We start from the raw sequence: 19101 nt of genomic DNA, 5'->3' as shown, positions 1-19101 counted from the left end.
CGTTCGTGATTTTTCTATGACCACAGTTGCAAAAGATTTCTGAAAAGATAAAGGAGAAGCCTTCTCCCTGGCTTCTGGGTAGCTCAGCCTTTTTGTTGCTTTAATGTGCATTACTTCTTTCTCGAATTTCCACCTCGGGCAAGACCTAGAGTACGAAGGGTGGTCACCTGCGCAATTGACGCAGTGATCAGGTCCTTCGCACTGTTCAGAGTCATGGCCCTGCTTGCTGCAGCGGGTGCAGCACGCAGACCCTCTATATGTATCTGAAGGGTGGCCATAGTGGTTGCACTTAAAGAACCTGAGAGGTTTGGGAATATATGGCCGCACTTCCGCAGTTAGATACCCCACCTTCAGTCTTTTAGGTAGAGTTGGACTGTCTTTTGGACTGGACCCTTCTTCTTTCATCCTCTCGGCACGGTACGGATAACAGCTTGGGACTGGGGGCTGGGGTCCGTACTGGCGCTACTCACCAAATACCAGCCAAAGACAGTGCCCTCTGCGGGAAGTTTCATCATGGACGGGCCTGCTGGGCACAGTGATGATGGCATGTTGTCTGCTGTGTTCCCCAATGCTTCTGCTTTATGCTGTACGGTGTCAACATACGTCTGTGTAACAATGCGTGCATCTGTTTTACTCCTTTTAAGGTGATGCTGATATAAGGGCAAGAACACAGAAAATACTGATCATTTCTATGTTTTTGTTGGTCCCATACATGCCAGCACTGTATGAAGAGCACATAGGTGTCGGGACAGCATCCCACCTGAGCCTTCCTATGTGCAAAAGTGCACTCTGTGCAAAGGGTTGTGCATAGAGCAAGGCGTGGTGCCAAGGAAACAGATCAGCTCAACAGTTTCACGTTACAAAATTCAAGCCATGCTAGCACCTGTAAAATTGTTCCCATTATAAGTAGATGTTACACAAAAATGTATACACTATATTACACAAGAACTGGCCGGTATCCCAAGCATGCATCATACTGTGAAACAACAAGCCCCAAGGCTCACTGCAACACCATGTTCAAATGTACAACCACCAAATGCAATCAGAACCAAGCATGAAAGTAAGCCCGAAATCATGCCTTGGAGCCCACCAGACATGCCACAGAGCTCCAGAATCAATCCAAATATGGGAAGAAGAAGAAGAAATCATGCGACAAGCTCGTGCCTCTATGTGAGGTGCAGTGGTGTACACTGTTCAAATTCGGGCGCCCAATATGAGGAAAAGAAAGGGAGGTGTTTAATATTTTGAGTGTTTATCATCTCAGTTGATGTTGACCAATGCGGACAGATGTTCACGCAGCAACACCGTTGAAAATCACACAATACCATTTATGCACCAGCAAACACACACACACACACACACATGTAGTTGCCACATGTAATTGCTTGACAGTATTTTTTATTTTTTTGCTCAATAGGCATCGCATCATATTCAAAGCAACAACAACAGCTTTACTTCGGGATGACGGGTGGGGAGTTTCATCGCCGGGGGCGACTCTACCCCATTACTGGAGGTCAAGCAGTAATGGGCCCGTTACAATCGAAGTCCTGTGGCGTCCGAAAAGGCGAAGAGAGCCTTGAGGGCAGAGCGTTGATGAGCTGGATGCGGCCAGGGGCCAAGAAATTTTGTGAGGAAGAGGGGGCGGGAGTCTAGATCGTTGAGTGAGGCGGAGAGTGCGGAGCGGGAAGGGTGGTAATGTGGGCAATGGAGAAGCATGTGCTCGAGATCTTCAACAGGGTGGAGATGCTGTTCCCCTTTGCGATTCGGATTCTACGGTCCAACAGAATATTCCTAAAAGTCGAGAAACTTCTAATATCAAAATCGCCGTGATAATCTAACCAATAAATGATATTGTTCCTTGCTGACTTGTTGTTATGATCATCGTTACTTCTGTAATTCCAGATGACATCTTACTCAGAGTATTTATGGTTGTCCCCATTGCAGCACCGCAGTGACTGCAATGGGGAGAGTTAACTTGTCTCAAGCGGTAGCGCCACTGTGTTGTGAAGGCCACATCGAGGTGCGTTCGATTAACTAATGCGACGTCTTGACGAGAGATATATGCTGGCATGCGGAAAGCGAGAGCTGGGTCAACTCTGCTCAGCATGGCGGGGGTAGTATGTCAGCGGTCGGTTGGCGGGTAGCCAGTGGAGTCACAAGGCTTCGAAGTATTGGTCGCGGATCACCTCTCAGCAGTGCAATACGCGGCCGCGGCCGAGACGAGAGAGATGCTTCGGCGGCGCTATCCGCCATTTCATTGCCTTCGACACCGCAAGGGGCGGGAACCCATTGGAGAACGAGCCAATGTCCTGCTTCGTAGACAAGTTTGTAAGCGGTTAACACATCCATAACCAACGGTGCGGAGGATCCTCGTATGCAGGAATTTTCAATTGCTTGCAGCGCAGATGTTAAGTCAGTAAAGACCACCAAAATTCCGGGGGGGGGGGGGGGAGAACGATGTGCTGCAAAAAGAAAAGTATGGCGTAGAGTTCCGCAGCTGTGGAGGATGTACAATGCCAAAGGCGACGTCCTTGAACTACGACTTCGTCGGGGATTACAAACGCTGACGCAGACTTGCCATTTCGAGATGCGCCATCGGTGTAAGCGGCGGTAGAGGTGGAAAACTGCGCGTCTACGAGAGCATAAAAATGGGCTCGAAGGACTTGAGGGGGGACATGAGCTCTGCGGACCTGGAGTTCAGGAACACGTGCGAAGGTGGGTGGCACAGGCATAGACCATGGGGCGTTCGGCCGTGTGACACTCCCAGGTGAGAAGCCGGTGAGAGCGTGGAGTGTCCTCTGCGCCACGCGATGGAAATCACTTTCAGGACGGTATCAAATTTCCCTGAGGAGTGGGTGACGGCGAACCTGCGCACGGAAACGTAGGAAGGGTCGAGCCGTTTCCCGCTCACGGAGGACCCCCACCGGGAGTTCTCCAGCTTCAGCTAAGACTTGTCGCGTTTCAGACATTCTTGGAACGCCAAGGCAGCGACGAAGGCTTCGGGCGGACAGGGTCCGAAGGGTATTTAACGATGTTGTAGAAACCATATGCAAGACTGGAAGGCTGTAAAGCACAGTCGCCCTCACCAAGGCCGCGTGAACGGCTAAGAGGAAGCGTTGATCACAGCCCCAGCCGAAGCCAGAAAGATGTTGAGTGGCAGCAAGCCATCGCTGCACTTCGGTTTCAAGGTGCTTGATGTGGCGAGCCCAGCCAGGTGGGAGTCTAGGACCACACCAAAGAAGCGATGGGAACGCACAGGCTGCGTTCGCATCGCTCATATCCAAAGCTAACCGCTTGAAGTATGCGTAAGTGAGAATAACCGCGCACACATGCATATACAAGTATAGCTACTCGTGCTTCTCGAAACAACAATGGTGCTTCAGGTGCTCACCTGGCAAGATCCTGAAGAAAACGGTAGAAAGGTGGGCCGCTTGTGCGGCGCCGTGAGCGACAGTCTTCTCTGCTGTTCAGTAAGCACGCCTATGTGTCCATGTGGATGTGGCTCACGCCTTTACCCAGGCCTGCATAGGGAATAGCCTGACTATGTTCACGTTCAGCTTACCTTCAAGTCCCCAAATGTGTAACTGGAGTGTTCTTGTACGATATGGCAATATAGCAATAAAAACACGAGAAAAAATGTATAGCAGTTCGTGCGCACAAACGAAGAAACTTGAGGAACTGCGCATACGCGGCCCCCGAAGAACAGCAGGATGCGGAAACTCGCGTACTCTGTCCGCCTTCGATGTATGTATACAGCAGGCAAAGAGGTACTTTTTCCTATATTGAATAACCGAGTAAGTGATTAGTACACACCTAGTTTATCTCATCGCAAAAAGCTCTTTACATTTGTATTTGTCCTCGCAACACCCAGCCTCGCTCGCGTGTCAAAATACTAGCGTTGCCAGGTCACATTTCGTGTTTTTTTCAGCCTTCGCTAAGTTTTTAGATTTACCTCGTCACTTCGCCCTCTTATTTCCTTTATTAAGATCTTCTTACATTCTGTAGATTTCTGTAGATTTTCTTATTCATCCACGCACGTCACATCGCGTTACAAAAACAACACTGCTTCGCCCTAAAACCGAAGAACAGGTGCTGTTCCCATCTTGCTGACGGACCGAAGCAGTCGTATTGCCAACTGTAGGATGGGACAAGCGAAAGCTTGCCCTCATCACATCTCAAAAATAGTACTCTCCTCACCCTGAAAACGAAGAGAAGAACCAGCTAGTGGTAGGCAGGCAGTCCCACGGAACTACCAATGCCAAACATCCCTCAGAAGCCTTCATTGGGATCGCAATAGTGCCAAGGTATATCTAAACAGGTAACGTAACTCCCATAGGCCCCTGTGTCTTCAGAATGACGCCATCACAAAGACGGTCAGCGCCACCCATCCGTTGCGCGGGCAACTACGATTGTAAATAAATGACGTCAGAGGTGACGTCAGCAGTACGAATAATAAGTAGTGCATAATTAGCCATGGCACGTTTACGTTCGCGCACTTCGTTTGCGTTGTATTCGCTTTTCCTCACCCATGCAACAATACCACACGAGAACACAGAAAACTAAATCATATCAGGTTTAATGAAACATATCAATTCGAAATCCATACAGTTATCACAGATTTTGACAACTACAAACAGAATGGCATCGTGGTGACCACACAGAAATTAGGATGGTTCATTTAAGGTCAATTTCTCACCTAGAGCTATACGTACACGTAGTGATTAGACGTTTGCATTTATTCAATGAGTAGCCATTATAGGTCCATTGGAACTAAACATGACACCGTTGGTGCACAGCTGATTCCTGCTAAACATTCACGCTATCATAGCCGCTCGTTCCATGACTTCTTTTTTTTTTTTTTCGCAGAGCCAGCAACAGGGGATGCATTGTATTCATCTGTTCACAGGTGTTAATCTTGGTCTACAGCTCCGAGATATGAACGTCGCTTCCTGTTTAACCCAAAAAGTGTACGAACTCCGTATTACAATGCACGGACGCACTGCACGGATACAGAGATGCACGGATAAACACGCCCACTGTGACACGTGCATGCGCAAAGGGGCAGGATACGGAAATGTACCCGGGTGATAGATGATTTGGTATATGCGCACGAGTGTGGCAACAGCAAGTTTTTTTTTCTACATTGAAATTAAGAATAATCTATTAGTACACACACAAGCCATGCCCATGTTGTAGCTTTTTTTTTTTTTTTTTGCGATCGTACCTCTACCACGAACACCCAGGATCGCTCGCGCCTCATGATGATAGCCTTGCCGATGGGTCTGATTTAGTATTTTCGCTTGTTTTCGATACCAGTTTAGATATACCTGTATGCACCAAAAATTTCCAACCTGCTCCTAGAGTACAAAGGAGCGACATACTTTCGTGACGGTGACCGACATACGCCTCAGCAACTCACGCTGCTTGCAGTAACTTGGATGCACCGAGCACTACAGAACAGACATCCCTTCCTATCAAACATTGTGTTTCTTCACCTGCTGCAATTCTGTTGTCATTAAAGAAACCAGCAACATTTTCGCCCGAATGAAACGTCCGATCCGAGTGCGTGCATGCGCATTAGTTACAGGGTGCATGATTCGCACAAACGACCACGCTCTCAGTCGGTTATGACCGATTGGCATCGCGAAGCAAGATGCGGGCTGTTTGCAGCAAGTGGAAAGTTAAGTTGTTGCGTTGCAGTGCATGTTACAGTGGGCCTGCCACATATGTTGACCGTTTCAAACAATGTGTATCATCTGCGGGAAGTTGTTGGATGTAACGACGCATTGACTTGGGCATTTCACATGCTTCACCGTCCAATCTTGCCGTGCTGTTAGGGCAGTTTGTACAGGTATACCAACACGGGTACGTACTATTTTCTGCATTTCAGTCAATATGGGCTGTATACGGTAAGTGTGGGGCCCATATTCCGATGTTTTTCTCATATTGATTCAAACTTTGCAATATGGGGGAAATTCTGGCAAAAAAAAGTCCCACATAAGACCCGCATCGCCAATGCCCAGTCAATATGGGTCCAATATTGTGTGCTGTTGGGTCGTTTATCAGGCTTACTACACATGCCACAATTGTAAAAAGAAAACTGCCTTAACAATAAGTAATAACGCTGTGACAAAATGCGGACTGTGTTAAAGTTTTATGGTAGGGATGTGCCAACCGAATCCGTGAATCTTCGAATCCTAGGCAGGGATTCGAGATTCGAAAATCGGAATCCCAGTGCCCAAAACGGTGAATCGAGTCTTTCGAATCCACCAACCACGTTAGTCTGTTTCTTTTAAAAATCGGCGCTTCCGGACTTCGCCGAAAGGCTGGCGGGTGTTTTCTTGTTTGTTTACACTGCTCCGGAGCCAGTTTTCGTCACCACCACCACCGCTACATTGCTCTGGACTCCAAGAGTTCAGGGAGGGACTCTTACATAACAAGTTTGAACGCAACATAGCTTTGCTTTTGATTGTTTCTTCATTCTATGTAAACAATGCGGGCTCGACAATTTACGTATTTTCTGTAGTCGATGAACAACGTCTTAAATAAATTGCATTTAAAAAGAAGTAATAGACCCTTTTCAAAAGTCAGTCTGGCAACCTTCTAGCAGACGACAGTCGGCCATATCTTTGGCACGTCGTATGTACATGTGGTTCCGTGTATGGTAAGCGAACGAGCGATGGCAAACGAGAATATTCAGTGGTCGAGAGACTTGACGAATATGCAAGATGGGTTCTCCCAAAGACGTGTCGACGCCTTTTGTGAGTGCATCTGGCTCGACTGGCCGCGGTATGGAGAGAACAGCTATTATGCGTGTCATATACGGGTTCAACTTCCATCCGTGTCGCCCTGTCGACTTACAGAACCGGCATATCATATTTTTGCAGGTTTATTGTGTTTCTTATGCACATTTCCAAACCCGTCGTGTATTTTGAACGAGGGATCCTGCTGTTACATGCTTTCGCGGATGTTTCCTAATATTCTACTATGTTCTTGGCCTTCGAATATGCGAGGTATTTATAGTTCGTCCATTGAGAATGACAACAGAACGCTTCTGACGATAGTCATTTGGAAAGCTATGTATCATGAGAACTTTTGCCGCCAAACAGTTTGTACACGCGCCTTGTTTCCTTTGGCGTCTCTCACGCCACGCTGACTGCAGAAGGGCGCTCAACAACAGACTGAAATTACAAATGCAGATGGATGATCCACTCATGAAAAGAGCGATGCTTCGATGAGAAAGCAGACCAGGTCCCATGCGGCGGACGGCAAAAGATCATCCCAGGCGCGCGGTTCAAACAAAGCCTTGCTGTCCGCACACAGGCAACGCTTCCATCCTTGCCCAAAATATGGCGGACGCGCGCTACAAAAGCGTAGTGGGTTCGCCTACTAGATGGCGCCGACTTATGAAAGCCCCCTATAAAGGGCATTTATTTATTTATTGTACAAATTTCATTTAAGTATATGAGTATGTTTTCTCCTGAAAGAGAACTATTACTTAATTTGTTTCTCATTAAACAAAGAAATCATATTCTCCTTGAAATCACTTTTCAGTAGAAGCGTCTTTTTTTAGCTCTCTAAACTCTTTCTTAAGAATGGAGGAGAAAGATACGAGGTTCTAATATTCGTGGGTTCGCAGAACATTCCTTGGATTCTGATTCGAATTGGGATTCAGAAAATTCTGGATTCGTCCCATCACTAGTTTACGGCAATTCAAACCTGCATTGAGTAGAATGGGAATTCAAATCTGTATGGTGATGTAAACCTGCACATGGATTTAAGTACTACTTCGCTTAGTGTGACGCTGTTAGAAGCCTTCACATGAAAAGCGCTTTGGTTTTCGTTTCCGAATCAATGTACGAGGAATGAATGTCTGGATATTCCGTTGCCTTCAGCGATTCATCGGTAGCTCGGCTTACCTTGGCTCCTCACTCAATTCTTTTCGGAACTATATAAGTTGCCCCCATGTTGCTCGCTGCTGGGCGTTCTTTCGACCGCGGAACGGTACAGCCACCCGGAACGGGCGAGACACATGCGTAACTGCTAGAAGCCACTCGCGTCGCAGCGTTTTTCCGACAATTTTTCGATGCACGCGCGCTCGGTGTGCGTGTGACCTAAGAAAACCCGCATTTTTGACGCGCGCGGAGTCTCTGCGCTGAAATCCGGCAACTGCTGATATTCGAGCACGAACGCTTGCGGTCAACGAATGTAGCAACACTGGTGCGCGTCACTCGCTCTGTTCGCGTCCCATGCGTTTCGAGTGGTTGTGCACGAGCGTTTCTTCACCGCGCGTACAAGACCATGGCGTACACGCCACGTTTTGACGCTGGGGAAAGTGCATCCCACGCGTTTCGCCCTCACAGCTGCGATGTCACCTCCTTCCGTCGGTAATCCCTCCCTTTCTTCCACTACCGCAGTCGTGCGCCGGGGTTCCGCTCCGCGTGACAAAGGACCCTGGTTCGGGGAGAAATCGAGTTTTACCCGAATAACTAAGCGTGGCAATCGGGGAAGGACCGGGTAAAACCCGAAAACCTCAGGCCCTAGTTATACCATGCGGTCATTACCAGATCATGACCGTTACTTAAAACTGGTTAATTAGCTCTTTAGTTATGGGATTTCTGCAAAAGCGAGTAATCCGGATGAGCAATCAAAAAATCTAAAAAATCTGGAAGCGATATCGTTCCTTTGCGAGGCATGTCCTTTCACAGTCCACTTGTACCTGTTATTTGGAATATCATAATTAAAAAAAAACGTCTAATTTTGCTGTGCAAATGAGCTGCAACCGCGCGCCTCAAGCGTGTATTTTCTTCGGCTACCAAGACCTAACTAGGCCGCAAAGCAGTTGACCTAGCCAGCAGGTCACCACCTGCTGCAATGCTGCCCATCGCTTCAATGCATGTGGCCCTGTGAGGTGCAAGGAGCGCAGTCCTCCCTACGCTTCTGATACGCGCGGTTTCGGTTTCGGCACATCTACAAAGCATGTTTCGGCGACTGAAATTTCAAAGTACGTGCTCGTACCAGAATTTTTAAGAGGTGGGATGGCTTCCAGCGAGGATTGTCTCGCACTCTCCTATATCGCTTTTGCTCGAAGTATCCTAACTAAAGCATTGATTAATATATTATATGTATTTATTCATCTCGTATACTCTCTTCGAGCGGATGCCCACCTCGCCCAAAAGGCTCAAGTTGAAAAACGACATCTATGCAGCTCTTCTAGCGTTCTGTGTAAAGAATATGTAAAGTATGAAGACACAGTAACCCAGTATAACGTTTTTCGTGTGTTGCTATGAGGGTTAGTGGTGCTTATCCTCCTAGTCCACGGTATGGTATTCTTGATATTATGCGTTGCTGGTATGTGCAGGTTCATATTTTTAGCTCTGTTACTGTTCTTTTGAGCATAAGGTTGTTGCACTACATGTTCGGCTCGTGCTGCTGGCAGGCATCTCAGGAAAAAAAATGAAAGGAGAGCTTGACGTGTTAACACCCGCTCATAATTACGATGCAACGAGTTTTTGTGCCGTACGCTCATAATAAGCAGGTTCAGGTGCCTGTTGCACTAGAGTTTCGAACGGCGACCGTTGCGCCAACTGCCCTCCTGTAGTGTAGAGCGCCGTTACTAGCCGGTTGTGTCCGGCGTGTTCCCTGCCTTACCGCCGTACCGGGAACGTCATCCCTTTTGTGGAACTCCTTGCGCCACGATTTTTCAGAGCTGCACTGTAGGTGATACATGCCATAAGCGCACCATAAGGCGAGCCCAGGGGATTTACAGAGGAAGCGAGAACGCATGTACACTCTAAGAAAAAAAGGTAGAATTTTCTACCCATGCGGGTAGAACTACAGTATTTGTACGGGCCACGCTGAACAAAAAACAACGCAAGGTGGCCGAAATTGTCCGCAGTGCTATCCTGAAGCACATGCAGACAAACCTCACGTGTAACATAACAGCACGCCGCCTTGTCTCCGCTAGGGAGCCCTAGCGACTGAAGTGGCAGTCCTGTCAATGGATGGATGGATGGATGGATGGATGGATTCGAGCTTTGATGCCGACAGCCAGATTTCGTCAAAGAGTATATATAATTATGTTATAATAGCAGTTCAACTGTTTTGAGTACGACTGTTGTACTAAAGATTCTACTCATACCAGTGGAAACGTCTCTACCCTTGCAGTTCTACGCATTTGAGTACAATTCTGGTTGCAACGCAGTTCTACCCACTCGGATAGAAATTCTACTTTTTTTTAGAGTGTAGGTGACGTTCCAGGAATTAAGGATAAAAAAGGGGGCTATGGGAACGGAGTGAGGACACAGGTGCGGAATAGAAAGGTGAAAGGGCGGTGAAAGGGCCCTAGAACGTGGAGGAGAAAATATGAAAATTAATATGGAAAGTTCGTTTAATTTTGTGCGTGTGTTTATCATTACTTAATTTTAATTTTATTTTAATGAAAAAATGATATTTGTGAGAGTATCTACGGGTATCTACATAATTGTAGTGAGCCTGCGTAGGTGCTCAAGCCGCGAGGCATCAGAGATTGGCATTTTGCTATTAAAAAGGATTCGCGATTTTACGCTTCATGTAGCTGATATAGCCCGATCGTTACTTTAACCAAAGCTGAAATCAGAGTTTTATCCAAAGGACTGAGCTTTATCCCCACTCCTCGTGGTGTTGATGAATTTGAAATTCTAGATGATCTCCAACATTTAGACAGACGAATGCACTCGCAAACATTTTGTCACTGCAGTGCATGCACCGAGGTAACACCATTTAAGAAGCCTTCTCTCTGTATCCACCAAAATCCACCTACCAAAAACTAGCCCTATGATCGACAATTACATTAAAGTATAGTATCCAATGACATTAAAGGCCTGCTTAACAATTTTGATAACCGGGGATCATTTAATTTGTCTAAGAAAGACAGGATTGCACTACGGAATCTTAAGTCTCGTGATGATATCATAATCAGGCCTGCTGATGAAGTCAAAGCAACGGTGTGGGCAAGTTGGTACATACTGACTGAAAGTCAGCGCTTCGTTTGTCTATTCACGTCCTGTCTCTGCACTGTTTCTTGTGCCTGCTGATAAAGGCGGGGACATTGTCTTGATGAATATTTCAGGCTACATAAGCAACACAAATGAGCACCTCAGTGACGCTAGGTTCTACAAGCCTCTTGACTCTGACTCCACTCCACTATTTTGTTGAACAATTAACCAAAACATCAGCGCTCTGATCTCTAGCAATTATACTCCACGCAGCATTACGGACATCATTAGTCTTAAAAATGCTACTCCAGGCTTATTCTAAATTATTGATTAAAGTGGCTCTACGGTCTAAATCTGGTGCCTTCAGAATCCTATCAAGGTTATGTTACTCAAATTTCCTTGTTTCACTTTACATTCCTCCAAATTATTTTGGCTCTACGTGACGCGAAACCTAGAGAAAATTAATTTGTATTTTTGAGAACTGTGACGCCATGTTAAGCTATGACGGAGCGCCCGGCGCTCATCTGGCAACGTTGTTGCCGTTAGCCTCTTCCGGGGGGCTCAGTTTCTGCACTCCGTACCTGACATATCATCCGACATCTCTCCCCATTTCCCCTCTTTCGATAAGCCTCACATGACTTCTGCACCACGTTATCCTCCGCGGACGCCGGCGTCGTTGCTAAGAGACGACTGCTCTTTCCAGAACATGACATCATTGTAATTTGCCGGCTTATGATGACGTCATTCGCTGGTCGCGTCATCGAAACTTGTGGAGCAGATCTTCAAAAGTTGACAGAAATGCACAGCGTTCTTATACAGGATTGAAATTTCGCGTAGAGAATCCATGTGGCACCTTCTTTTCATGAACTAAATAAAATAAACGCTGTTTTCCTTCCGAATCGGCACCTTAAGGTACACAAGAAAAAGGCCTAGTAGGCCTCTTTAAGAAAAAAACCCTAGTAGGCCTATAATATCAGGAATAAACACACCCACGAAAAAGGTTTCTCCCCTTTTAGGTCATTGCATTAAACACATTCCTCCGCTTCTCCCTCTATGTAAAACACACCAGTGACTTTCTTTTCAACGTCAATTCTATTAATAAGCAGGGCAGCGACTTGAGCAACGTCATCTTGGCTACTATGGATGTTACATCTCTTTATACAAACATGTCACATGATGAAGATCTCGAAGTGGTGAAAAAAATGAAAAAAATAGCCTGAGCTCTTTGGCTGCACGTATAACATATGTTTGTAACACAAACGTCGCCATGCCAGTACTGGACAGCTGTTTCGGCCTTGTTGGGCCTCATCAACAGTACGCAGGCAGGCAACGTTTGAGTGGATGGCGTCAGAAGGTCACGTAACACGTGATTCCTCCCGTCACCCTGACCGGACGGGACCCACGTCACCCTCACCCTGACGGGAGGAATCACGTGTTACGTGACCTTCTGACGCCATCCACTCAAACGTTGCCTGCCTGCGTACTGTTGATGAGGCCCAACAAGGCCGAAACAGCTGTCCAGTACTGGCATGGCGACGTTTGTGTTACAATCGAAGTGGTGAAAGTTTTCTTGAATCTTTCCCGTCTGAACTTCTCCAGACACGCGTTTTCCTGTCGCTCCTTGAGCTGGTGTTCATTTATAACAATTTTATCTTTAACGAGAAACATTTTGTCTAAATTCAAGGCGCAGCAATGGGATCACGTGTGTCCCCTAACTATGCGAATCTTTTCATAGGAAATTCGAAGAAAAAGCATTAGCATCCTTCCCGATTAGACCTTTAGTCTCCTTAAGGTACATCGACGACATTTTCATCGTGTGGTCGGGTGATGAACCATCCTTAATTGCGTTTTACGAACATTTTAACTCTGTACATCAGGCTATCAAGTTCGCGTGCAACCTTTCTCACGCATCAGTGAATTTTCTAGAAGCGACTGTCTATACAGTCTGGTAAGCTTGTTACGAATCTATACAAGAAGCCTACTGACAAACGCCGTTACCTTCATTTTAACAGCTACCATCCTAAGAATCAGAAAAGGAGTGTCCCCTTTGGTCAATTCACTCGTCTGAAACGCATATGCCCTAACCCAAGAGATTTTGAGGCACGCGCTGAAGGAACGTCGAACGATTTTAGAAAACAAAATTACCCTCACAACATTATACATATTACTCTGTCCACGTGCATGTCCACGTGCAATCTCTAGATCGGGATAAATTAGTTTCACGTGAACCGCGGCAGCAGCCAAATGAGTTATCCTTCGTTACCGCCTATAACAAAGCACTGAGTAGCACAGGATCCATCTTCACCTGCCCTCTCAACATACTTCACAGCCTCGAAAGACTTTTTCCTGCTTCCCCCAATGTCACATTCCGTCGATCACGTATTTGTAACTCACTAGTTTCATCGTGTCTATCACGACCTGATCCTGGCTGTTCCCCCGTGGTAACAAATGCTGTCAAATTGTCATTTCATCAGTCCATGCACTGTAGAGGACACGGTTGTCTAAAATCAGCACTCCGTGCTTTATCTCATCTGAAATCTCGAGATGTTGCAAGACAAGTAATACATGAAAGTAATAGTGTCACGTAATACATGAGTTTCACGTGGTCAGTAGTATATTATCAGCTCAACTGGCCCACAACTCACACAGTGGCCTGGACGCCATTAATGAGCAATTAGAGCAATTTGGGACCCCCCACAGTAATTAGGATAATTCAGGGAGTAATTACACTAATTGGGGAGCATCTAGGACGTGTCCAGACCACTGTGTGAGTTGTGGGCTAGTTGAGCTGCTAAAAAATAAAAAAATAGGTAGAAAATAAAATGAAAAGATAGAAATAGAGTGGAGAGAAACAATTTATTCGAAAATCAACGATGCCGCGGCGAAGAAATGGCTCCGGGGTGACCAGCGCTTGTTGACGTCGGGTAGTTGCAGAGATCGACGACAGGTGGCCACTTAGTTGCAAGGCATCACACCAGATGGCGCCACCATCATAGCTCTAGAGGAGAAAGACAGAGAACAAGATACTAGCGGCAGGTAAAAATGGCAGCACTGCTAAACAAGTGTAGGCATGCGAGAGAAAAGGTCTAACCGCTACTGCTAAAACAGCACTGAGAAAACAGTACACATCGGGGAAAAAAGCTTACGGGGACGATCGCTTAGGCCTAACCTCAACGTCACAACACTATGCAGCTAACACAAGGCGGGAACCACTGGGCACACATCGCTAAACATGCGTCAACACGAACAAAAGGCTTGCTCACCGCAAAACAAGTCTAAACATGCGAGAAAAGGCTTAACACGAGCGCGGTCAAATCACTCGTTGGTCACCGCTAAACACGGCAAACATACGAGAAAAGGAGCGCGCTTAGGCCTAACCTCAACACTACGCAGCTAACACAAGGCGGGAACCACTGGGCACACATCGCTAAACATGCGTCAACAGGCTTGCTCACCGCAAAACAAGTCTAAACATGCGAGAAAAGGCCTAACACGAGCGCGGTCACCGCTAAACACGGCAAACATACGAGAAAAGGAGCGCGTCAAGTCACTCACCTTTTCCCCCGCGGCAACTTCCAGGCAGAAACTGAGCGAGCGCGGCGAACACACGTCTGCTCTCTACGAGAGCCAGCCAGAAACTGAGCGCGCGTGCGGAGCGCATGTCCGTCTTCCGCGACAGCCCGAGAGAAACTGAGTGAGGCGACGCGCAGCGGCAGCTATGGATGCGCGCGCGCCCTCTGCTCCACCCGTCCGCGCATGCGCGCGCGCGCTCCTAGCTCCCTCTGCGCCGCCCGCGGGTATTTTCGGTTTCGGCTCTCCGCTGCGCGCGCGCGCTCCTAGCGGCGACGGGTGGTTTCGGTTTCATTCTCCGTTCTTTGCGCGCGCGCGTTTATCTGTATAAAGGCAGCGCGCACCGCGCTCGCGTCATCACTACGTGAAGATGTTCAGCTACCACTCGTTACAAAATTGTTCCCGCACCCACGCTTCTTGGGAAGAAGTGGAGAAGGAATGTTTCAACAGCGAAAGTCCCCGCAACGAGCTCGTCATCACTGCGTTTCGCTACGTGATAGACATGGTAGGCTTTGGCAATATAGGAGAGATCTCGCCGGGGCCGCTGCAGGAGATGGTGCGTCGGATCTACGCCCGTTACAAGAACGTCTGTATAACGGTTCCAGACGGACCCCTGGGACTGATGAGCGAATTTGTGAGCTTGGCCAACGCAGAATTCAACTACATCGCAGCAGACATCGTGGACGTTCTCGCGCGTGCCATCGCTCATATTAAGCATGCCCTACGGAAGCAGCGACATTTGCAAGCAATCTACATCGTCAACCTTGTCATTGATTTATTGAAACACCGATTGGTTATTGACATGCAACGCATTAAACAGTCCGAATAACTTTGACGAGACTCTGTGTTTTCTTTCACTGAAACATGTTTATTGAATACGTACAAAATAGTTGGTTGATAGATGCCAGCACCCTCCCTGACTTGCCTCAACAGAAAGGATATGGGGAATCTTCATCGCAGCGTCGTCATTGCACGGGTCACTGCACCAGCACGATGACGGAATGATCATTCTTTTCGTACACCCATTCCGCTACCACACTGCCACGATGACCCGTGCTTCTCCTGTCTGAGGAAGAGAGAGAGAGAGAAGCATGTCTCAACTAGAACTTTTATTCTCGATTACATGCGCGTGCAGCTCTTTGTTCCGCGGTTACTCGATGCCTGACAACGACGCTCTCGGGCTCTCTTCCGGGTTTTCCGTTGCTGCACAAAGAGAGAGAGCACTATCGTAATCCTATACGCGTCAAAACACTAGGAAAGCTTACCGTATTCGCAGCTTCCATAAGGGAAGGAGTGTACGGCATCCACGAGATAGCGCTTGTCGTCGTAGGGGACCAAGCTCTTCTTGAGTCTCGAAATGGTGTACATCGTTTGCTTTATACTCTGGATGGTGCACTGCTTCTAAGAGACCATCTTTTCATTGAACAGAGAATCTCGGTACACTTCGTGCAATAAGTGTTTCCTCACCACGTCTTTCTTAACTCCTTTCGCTCTCGCGATCTGTTTGTGTGTCCCAGCCAAGAGAATGCTGTACATTTCGCTCGGATGGCTACGACTTCTTGAATATCACCACCTCCCGTCTCGTCTTTGAAGTACCCCATCTGATTCGCGTGCTCGTCGTTGAAAAGCGGGTGGTTCGGTGGATAGGAAGACATATCTAACTCATTCTCAATCTTCATCAGCTGCTTTTCCAGGCTTTCACACGTGAGAGAAAAAATTATGCTGTCCGTATCGCTATAGATCAATTGCACTGGGCACGTCAAGCGAGAAAAGAGCAACTCGTAGATGAAGCTGTACATTCGGACTTTGGATATCTCAAGAATGGCAAAGCCCACGTAAAGGGGGTGTGTGCATTTGATGCGACGCTGTTTCATCTCATATAAGATGCACTTGTCACTCAGAATGAGAAAATGCTGGCAGTCGACGGAGCTAGCTTTTCGGAGCGCGGTTTCTTTGTCGTAGGCCAGGGCATACTTTTTCATGCGTCTCACATTTTGTATCGTCTTACCGAACGTACTGTTCGACATGGTCTTGTACAGAAGTCGCTCGAATTTCGTGGACGCGGCATTCCTCAACGCGACGTTCCTCTGCACGAAGGTTCACAAAAAGTTGTCTTGCCGGAACGAGATGATGCTGTGAACACGTTTTATTTTCATGCCCAACCTCACGTACAGTGCGAGCAATGCATAATGAACGACGTAGCGTTCTTTGTCGTAACACGTCAGCAAGAGTTTTTTTGTGGGAGGCGTGTTCAGCGCCAACGCATCTTTCAAGTGCTGCTGGTAGGGGGACAGTTCGTTCTCGTCCACGCACCTGTGTTCGGGTGCCAGGGGAAAATCCCTGGTGAGCGTGTGCAGTTCTTCGGGATACGTCAAGTCTACTACGTAGATGTAACCCACTTCCGAATCGTGAGGAATGTTGAGAAAATCGATCTCGCTCCACCTCGAAGGATCGACCCATTCAAAAGCACCTGTTGGGAGATGGAAAGTCATCGCGTACGGGTACAAACTGTTGACGTCGAGATACTGGATAAAAGTCTTTTCTTTCTGGGGGTCGTAATCGTCGCACCCCTCGTGATTAGCCCGACAGTATCTGTGGAAGCTGTTACAAATGCCTCCCCTGATTCCCTTCTCGATCGTTTCGTACATCTCTTGGTCGCTTATGAGCTCGAGTTTGACATTGGTGAGCTTCAAAGCACTACTCCACGCGTAACTGGCGAGGGACACGGTGCGTAAAGTATCTAACCCATCCGTCTCTAGCGCAATCTTTCTGAAATACAGCACGATGTCGCACACCTGACAGGTGTCGAGCGTGACGTAGAGACGCGTGTAATCTCCTAGGTCCTTACATTCGAACAATTCGAAAATCTCGAGGGCGTACTGATAGTCGTCGTCCGTGATCTCTTGGTCGTTCAGGTCACTTTTGAAAGCTTCCTTTGGCGGTGGTGCGGCCAAATTGTAGGTTTCGAAACTGTCGACGAAGGTGTACGGGTAAATGCCCTTCCTGAGAAGGTGACGGAAACGGTCACCAAACATTTGACGGGTGCAATGAAACGCACTCTCGCCACCGCTGGAGAGGAGCGTTTCTACCAGGTTAGACAACGAGAGGTTGAAAAACTGCGTGGTATCGCGGAAATGGAGCTCGCCAATATTGAAGCCTCGTATTTTTTCTGTGGTAGACGCTAAGATCCACGGTTCTCCCATATTTAGAATGTGCATATGGCGGGGAAGGGAGCTCAAATCGTATTGCAGGTTGTGCACGCAGACGACAAGTTCTTTGGTGTTACGACACGTAAGGTTACACGTATCACACAGCGTCACAACAAAATTCGAGGAACCGGGGTCTACGAAACGGGTGTGGTCGTGATGCGACACCTTCCGCGTATGTCGATTAAATTCGCACCCGCAAAATTCGCAGTGCGTCGCGCACTCGTGTCGAACAAGGTCTACCACACTCATGACCAACGGTGAGGGAAGACGGTTCAACCTATCGATTTGATCGCTAAATCGCTTCAGTGCGAGCAAGCATTTTTCTGCCGCGTTGGGTCCCAAATAGCCATCTACGCCCATTATTTTCCCATCACAACTTCTCACTAGCATGATGCTATACGAGCTCATCCTGTGCACACTCGAGGCGTCCTTAACGAGTGCATCCTTTTCCAGTATGCTTTCCATGTCCAATACCGCGAAATAAGGGTAGGGATGCATGTACGGTATCTTGTTGAAGGAGACGCTCTCCCCCGCTTTTGGCATTTCTAGAATCACTTCGTTTACGTCTCGACACAGACGTTCGTGCTGCTCCAACGCCCCTCTCGTCCTATAACCGCTCGTGCATTTCTCGCAATAAAAATAGGCACCTCGCCCCATGAAAGTGCTAAATTTTCTGATTCCATAGAAATGCTCCCTAACCTCGAGCAGATGGACTTTATCCTGATAGAGCGTGCAGGGAATCCGCCCGGTAGATATCGAATTCGTCTGCTCGTCGAACACGTAGATGTACACGGAGATTTTGTTTTTTCTCTCCCACAGGGAAATGTCTTCGTAAGTGACTGGGAAGCAGGGCGGCCAGTACGTTACACGCGTCTCCGGATTCGAAGGATTCATGTATTTGCGGTATCTGACATAATCGTCTGGGTTGTTCCTCAACGGATGCAAGAGTGCCAGCACGCTATACTTGAAACACTCGTTTTCTTGATTCGGTGGGAGTTTGACGTTTGTGAGAGTCTTTGTTTTTCTCTTCAACATTTCGGGAAGCTCGATCGTGCACCCAATCCGCTTCGGTTTTAAGCGCGTTAGTTTTAAGTCGACACATTGGACGTCGTTCGAGGTGAAACCAGACCCTTCTCTCGCATAGTTTTCAACGCGTTGCGAGGATTCTGCGATAGCAGCATTTATCGCGCCTTCGATTTCTTGGTGGTTATGAACCACTCTCAAGTGAAGGTTCACGTGAAGGAGGTGCGAAGTTATCCCGTCGGCTCCGTCCTTAACCATGAGCGCCTTCGAGCACAGACAAAATTTGAAAGGCATGGGATAAGCTTCCAGCACCCGCATGATTA

General features: G+C 47.6%; 1 protein-coding gene and 1 long non-coding RNA gene across 2 annotated transcripts in view; both read right to left on the bottom strand.

Moving 5' to 3' along the window:
* Nucleotides 1-19101, bottom strand: part of LOC135383338 (uncharacterized) — a 224306-nt gene that overhangs the window by 51158 nt on the left and 154047 nt on the right. The gene's annotated exons all lie outside the window — the stretch shown is intronic.
* LOC135383335 (uncharacterized) lies at nucleotides 13814-14567 on the bottom strand. Its single transcript, XR_010419814.1, has 2 exons — nucleotides 14532-14567; nucleotides 13814-13974 (listed from the first exon to the last, which is right to left on the bottom strand). It is a non-coding gene; the product is annotated as an uncharacterized LOC135383335 (long non-coding RNA).

Source organism: Ornithodoros turicata, chromosome 2 (genome assembly GCF_037126465.1).
Source record: "Ornithodoros turicata isolate Travis chromosome 2, ASM3712646v1, whole genome shotgun sequence".
NCBI classification, from domain to species: domain Eukaryota; kingdom Metazoa; phylum Arthropoda; class Arachnida; order Ixodida; family Argasidae; genus Ornithodoros; species Ornithodoros turicata.
Note: the sequence above shows the minus strand (reverse complement) of the source record. Positions and strands in the feature narration are given on the sequence as shown.